This window comes from Antechinus flavipes, chromosome 3 (assembly GCF_016432865.1).
Source record: "Antechinus flavipes isolate AdamAnt ecotype Samford, QLD, Australia chromosome 3, AdamAnt_v2, whole genome shotgun sequence".
NCBI classification, from domain to species: Eukaryota; Metazoa; Chordata; class Mammalia; order Dasyuromorphia; family Dasyuridae; genus Antechinus; species Antechinus flavipes.
In genome coordinates, this window is record NC_067400.1 from 432818383 (window position 1) to 432824204 (window position 5822).

Sequence of the window (5822 nt, forward strand, 5' to 3'; positions counted from 1 at the left end):
AAGTTTTTTTGAGTTCCAAATTTTTTCTCTCTTTTTCTCTTCTCCCCTCCCTGAGATGGTAACTAATTTAATAGATTATACATGTTCAGTCATACAAAACATTTCCATATTAGTCATGTTGTGAAAGAAAACATATAGGAAGGAAAGAGGGAAGGAAGGAAGGAAGAAGGAAGAAAGGAAGGAAGGAAGAAAGGAAGCAAGGAAAGAAGGAAGGGAAGGAGGGAGGAAGGAAGGAAGAGAGGGAGGTATGGAGGGAATTCTTTACGACTCCAAAAAGGGCTGCTATATGTATTTTTGTACAAGTAGGTCTTTTTCCCTTTTAAAGAAGTATAATTTCATTAGGATATAGACATTGTAGTGGTACTGCTAAGTCAAAGGGTATATGTAGGTTTTGTAGCCTTTGTGCATAGTTTCAAAATGTTCTCCATTATGGTTCAATCAGTTTACAACTTCACCAGTGGTGCTCTTGCAGTCCAATTTTTCCACACCCATTCCAACATTGCTAATTTTCTTTCTGTCATATTAGCCGATTTGATAGTTGTAAAATGATATTTTTCTCTAATCAGTAGTGACTGAGATAATTTTTTCATATGTTTGTAGATAGCTTTGATTTCTTCATCTAAAAACTACCTGTTCATATCCCCTGACCATTTATCAATTAGGGAATGAATTATATCCTCATAAATTGACTTATTTCTCAACATATTTGAGAAATACAGCTTGATTCTCTGACAAAAGTTTCTCTGAGACTTGCTATAAACATTATCTACAGTTGTGATTACTGTCTATTACACTTTATCCTTTCTTGTCCTCTGTTTATACTGCTCTTTCTCCTTTTACCCTGTTTCTCCTCAAGTGTTTTTCTGTTGTCCACTGCCTCGCCTAATCTTCCCTTCCTTCTATCAGCCCCTGTTTCTCCTCCTACTTCTCCATAGGGCAAAATTAGGTTTCTATACTCAAAGTAGTTTGTATGATATTCCCTCTTTGAACCAATTTCTCTGAGAGTAAGTTTTGAGTATTGCTTATCACCCTCCCCTCTATACCACTTATGTGACTTAATTTACTCCATTCTGTCTCTCTCTTTTTCCCAATAGATTCCTCTTTCTTACAGATTATTTTTATTTTTTAGAAATCATCCCATCATAGTTAATTCATACTTGTGCTCTTTGTGTACATTGCTTCTACCTGCCCTAATGTTAAAATTCTTGGTAGTTATAAATATCATCTTCCCATATAGAAATGTAAATAGTTTAAACTTATTGAATCCCTTATAGTTCGTCTTTATATTTTATGCTTCTCTTGAGTTTATATTTGAAAGTCAAATTTTCTACTTAACTCTTCATCAGGAAAGCTTGAAAGTCCTCTGTGAAGTCCGTATTGGCTCCCTGGAGGCCTCAGAATCAGCCAGAATCAGGATAAACAAAAGTCCTTGGCCTTTACGGGGGAAAAGTTAAGAGGATCGACAAAACTGCCACAGGCTCTCCACCAACCTGTAATGACCACGTATTTTAAAATCAGGTGGAGTCAGGAATTCAGGTTAAGGGAATATCCTCAATCTTTATTCTTTGTGGAGGCGAAGGGGGATGGCGATAGGAATGCATGCAGCCGTGACACAAACCTGGCCAGCAGTCTCTCTGCCTCTCTTTTCACCTCTCTCTCTCTCTCCATCCACCAATCGTCTCTACGTCATTTCCTATACAACACATCAAAACTTGCACAAAGAGTGGGCGGGGGCCATTCTTTCTCCAAGCATATATTAATAGCATATGGTCCAATTACTATTTAGCCTCATGTGCTCAGGACCTCAGTGCATCAACTTGAGTTTCAGCCCATTACACCAACCGACCTCCTTTCTCTTCTTCCTTCTCTAAAGTGACTCTGGCTTGTCTTACTCCATCCCCTAATTCCTCCTACAATTATCTGTATACACCAAAAGATCAAGCCAGCACAGAATAGTGAGAAGGGCCATTTTTCCAAGCATATGCTAATAGAGTATTGTCCAATAGGTAATTAGCATTAAGTGCTCAGTCGTCTGATTCCAGTGTACCTATTCAGAGTTTCAGCCCTTTACAGAGGGGAAAGTAGAAATAGAAAAAAATCCACTGATGACCTCAAAGGTATCATTTATGGAAATCACACTGGAATATTTTGCCAAATTTCAAAAATCCCAAATCAAAGAGAAAATTTTGTAAGGTACAAGAAAAAAAATCAATGCTGGAGCTACAATTAGAATTGTATAGGCTTTATTAACAGCTATAATGAAAAACAGTTATAATGAAAATTTAAGTCTTGGTGTTGAGGTGTGAGAAATGAGAGGTGAGAGAAACCCTGATAACAATGGAGTCCCTAGGCTGGTGTGACAGGTTTTTTGTGAAAGAATTTGTAGTCCCAATCTGTAGGCAAGGTTTTTGGCAAAAAATAGGTTTATTGCACTGAGAAATAACTTCTCAGTGGGGTCTTCCAAAAGGAATTTAACAAAGGTAAGTTTTTGGCCAAACCCTGATAGGAATTTTAGCAAAGGTTTGGGGTACAGATTTTGATTATATTGGGTTTCTATGGCTCAGGACTAGGGTGCTAATTTTCAGTTCAATAAAGGATGGTGATTGTTTCCCAGACCAAAAATAATTATTAAATCAATTGGGAGTGGGAGATTCCTGTAGGAACCAGATAGCTTTCCCCAAGGAGATTCCAAAAAGATCAGGGGACACAGTTCTATTACATCACTGGAATCATATCTACTGACAATCAAAAGAACTAGGCCTGTGGCAAAAATATCACATCCAGTAAAATTGTATGTAATATCGAATGAGAAAAAATGGACATTCAACAAACTTGCAATTTTCAGGACTTTCTATCAACCAAAAATAAACGTAACAGAAAATTTAACATATAAGAACCAATATCAAAAATCAATTTCAAAGAAATCAATATAAAAAAATTATTTAAACATGGACAATTTTTTTTTACATGGGAAATGTATACCATATATTTAGGACTCACATCAACAACAGGATAGCTCAAAAAAAATATATTGGCAGAGTCAGGTAAAAATTAGGAATCGAATCATTATACAAATGAGGTACAGAGGAAGAATAGACACAGAGGCATTAGAGGGAGAAGCAGGACTTGTAATTCTGAAAACCTACTCACATCAGGAATGGGTTTAATTACAAATATATCATGGAGGTATAGCACCCTCCAAAATATGTCAAGAAATAACAGAGGAGGGATGGGAAAATGGAGAAGCAAAGAGTGAGGAAAGAAGATGATGGGAGGGATCCCTGGGTGGGGGAGATTAAGTAATAGCAAGGCAAGTTAAGGAGCTGAATTAAAACATAGGCAGCAAGAATAGAAAAGATATGTGTGTGTATGTGGTGTGTGTGTGTATCTGCGTGTGTGTGTGTATATCTACATATATATACACAAATATATCTTTTCACAACTATAGCTTGCTTGGGGATGGTGGGGAGATGAAAGGAAGAAAAAGGTAAATAAGGTGTGCAGAAGAGAAGAAAATAACAATTTACAAGGAAGTAAAAAAGTAGACATTCATGAATATAATTTCTTCTATTAATTCATATACTTTCACATATATATATATATATATATATATTATATATATATATATATATAAACATATATAATTGAACATGAAGTAAATTTGTCATTTTGATGGGGTTTTAGTGGCAGTCAGAGAGTTGTGGGAATTCTCTTTTGGTTGGTGCAGGTTCTTTGTGAAACAATTCATGAAACTGAAGAGTTTTAGGTGACAAAAAGGGAAGTTTATTGTTGGATGAGAAGTCAGATTTGACTGAATGACTTCCTAGTGGCAAAGTCCTGTTAGGGAAATGGAGGCTGGCACTAAAAAGAGAATGTCTTTGAAGAGGGCAGAAGTCCTGGCAGCTATGCTACAGAGGCAAACCATGCTACTTTGGCCATTCTGCAAAGAAGTGAGTATTAGAAAATATTTAGAAATATCCTACATAGAAAATCTGAGGCTCAGGTTTGAGATTGAAAAGAAAGCCTAAGTCCCCAGGCCTAGATCTCTAATTGAATGGAAATCACTTTTTGAAGGCTTCTGGAATTTAGAATTTCTTAAAAAGGGTCTGCAGTTTCACACCCCCATCAATTTAATATAGCCCAATACATAAAAAATAAATATTTTGTTTTAATAGTTTTATATTTATATTATATTTTAAATATATTGATATCATATTTATATACAATAGTTTTCTGTTATGACCAGCTTTATACTTTTCCAATTAATAAAAAAATTTAATTTCTATATCTCAGCAAGATAATTATAAAATTTTCCTGCCATTTTTCTCCACATATTTGTGAATGAACATTTTCACTTTATACTCGTTTTATATCAAAGTTCAGGAACAAACCGTCTGGAACCATATTTAAGACCGTTTGTCTTGTTTTGAGCCAAATATTACAATATATTCTCCAAATGAAAAGGTTTAGCATCAAAATTTAATTTATGTATGATATATAAATATATTTCAAGTTGTAATTTATTTCATTAAAATATTTGCGTGAACAAAATTTGCATAATAATACAATTTTATGTTAAGTTTTATGGAGAAAAGATAGCAACACTTTATGAAGTGTTCCTGCATTTCTGCTAATTCTTACTAAAATATATATAATTATTTTACTATTTGTAATTTATATAATAGAAATATATTTTTATTTTTAGTGTTTTCATAATTTGGATAGAATAAAATATCCTATTTTGTCATTTAAAAACATAATATAAATTTATTTAAGAATTTTTTTGGGGTAAAAGTTATCATTGTAGCTGCTGTAAGTATGTAAGTAAAGAAATTATAATCAACTATGAATATTATGAACAATATATTCAATTATTTTGGGAGTTCAAACTCCTTTCTTGCTGTTGAAAGAGATTCATAGAACAAAAAACAAAGAAACTATTGATTTATACTATCTCAGGTCTTGAATTTTTATGTTCTAGCTTAATACCATAATCCAAATAGTATGCACTAGTAAATCCAATGGACAAATTTTAAAATTGTCATTTGAAGCATAATTTACTTGAGAATATTAAAGAATTAAATAGTTAGAGGTTAATTCAGTCTTCATGGTAATTTAGATTTTCTAAATCTCTCTTTGCCAATTAAAATTCACATATAGTCTTAATTTCCTATTTTCTCCCTTACATTTTAAAAATGTTTAACAGAAAACAAATGTTTCAAACATATGTTGAATATTGAGCTGGGGTGAGGTCATTGGCCCTTAAAATAAAATTATTTGAGTTGAGCATGGTTGTGCATGCTTATAATTCCCGCTGCTGATTTTCAATGGGCTAAGCTAATTGGGTGTCTGTGCTAAGCACCAATAAGGTGAGCCCCCACAAGTGGGGGGTGACTAGACCACCTAAGGAAGATCAAATCAGCACAGGCTGAAAACAGAAGGTCAGTGCTCTCATGTTGACCAGTATTGGCACTGTGCTTATAATTACCGGCCCAATTAGCTGCTACATTTAGAGTTTAGGAAAGATCAGGAAAGACAGAGATAGACAGACAAACAGACAAAAGAAACAGAGACAAAAAGAGAGACAGAGAGAGATAAGTCACATAGGGACAAAGAGAAGAAGAGGAAGAAAGGAAGGAAGGAAGGAAGAGAAGTTGTGTTAGAAAATGCCATAGACTTTTTAGAAAGCTCTTTTTCATTTTTTTTTTTTTTTTTTTTTTTTTTGCTATATTTAAGGATTGCTGGAAGTGATTCTTTTTGCTTTTTTCCTGGGCAAATTTTCTAGATCTTATCATTAAGGTCATTTTATACACAGGCAAAAT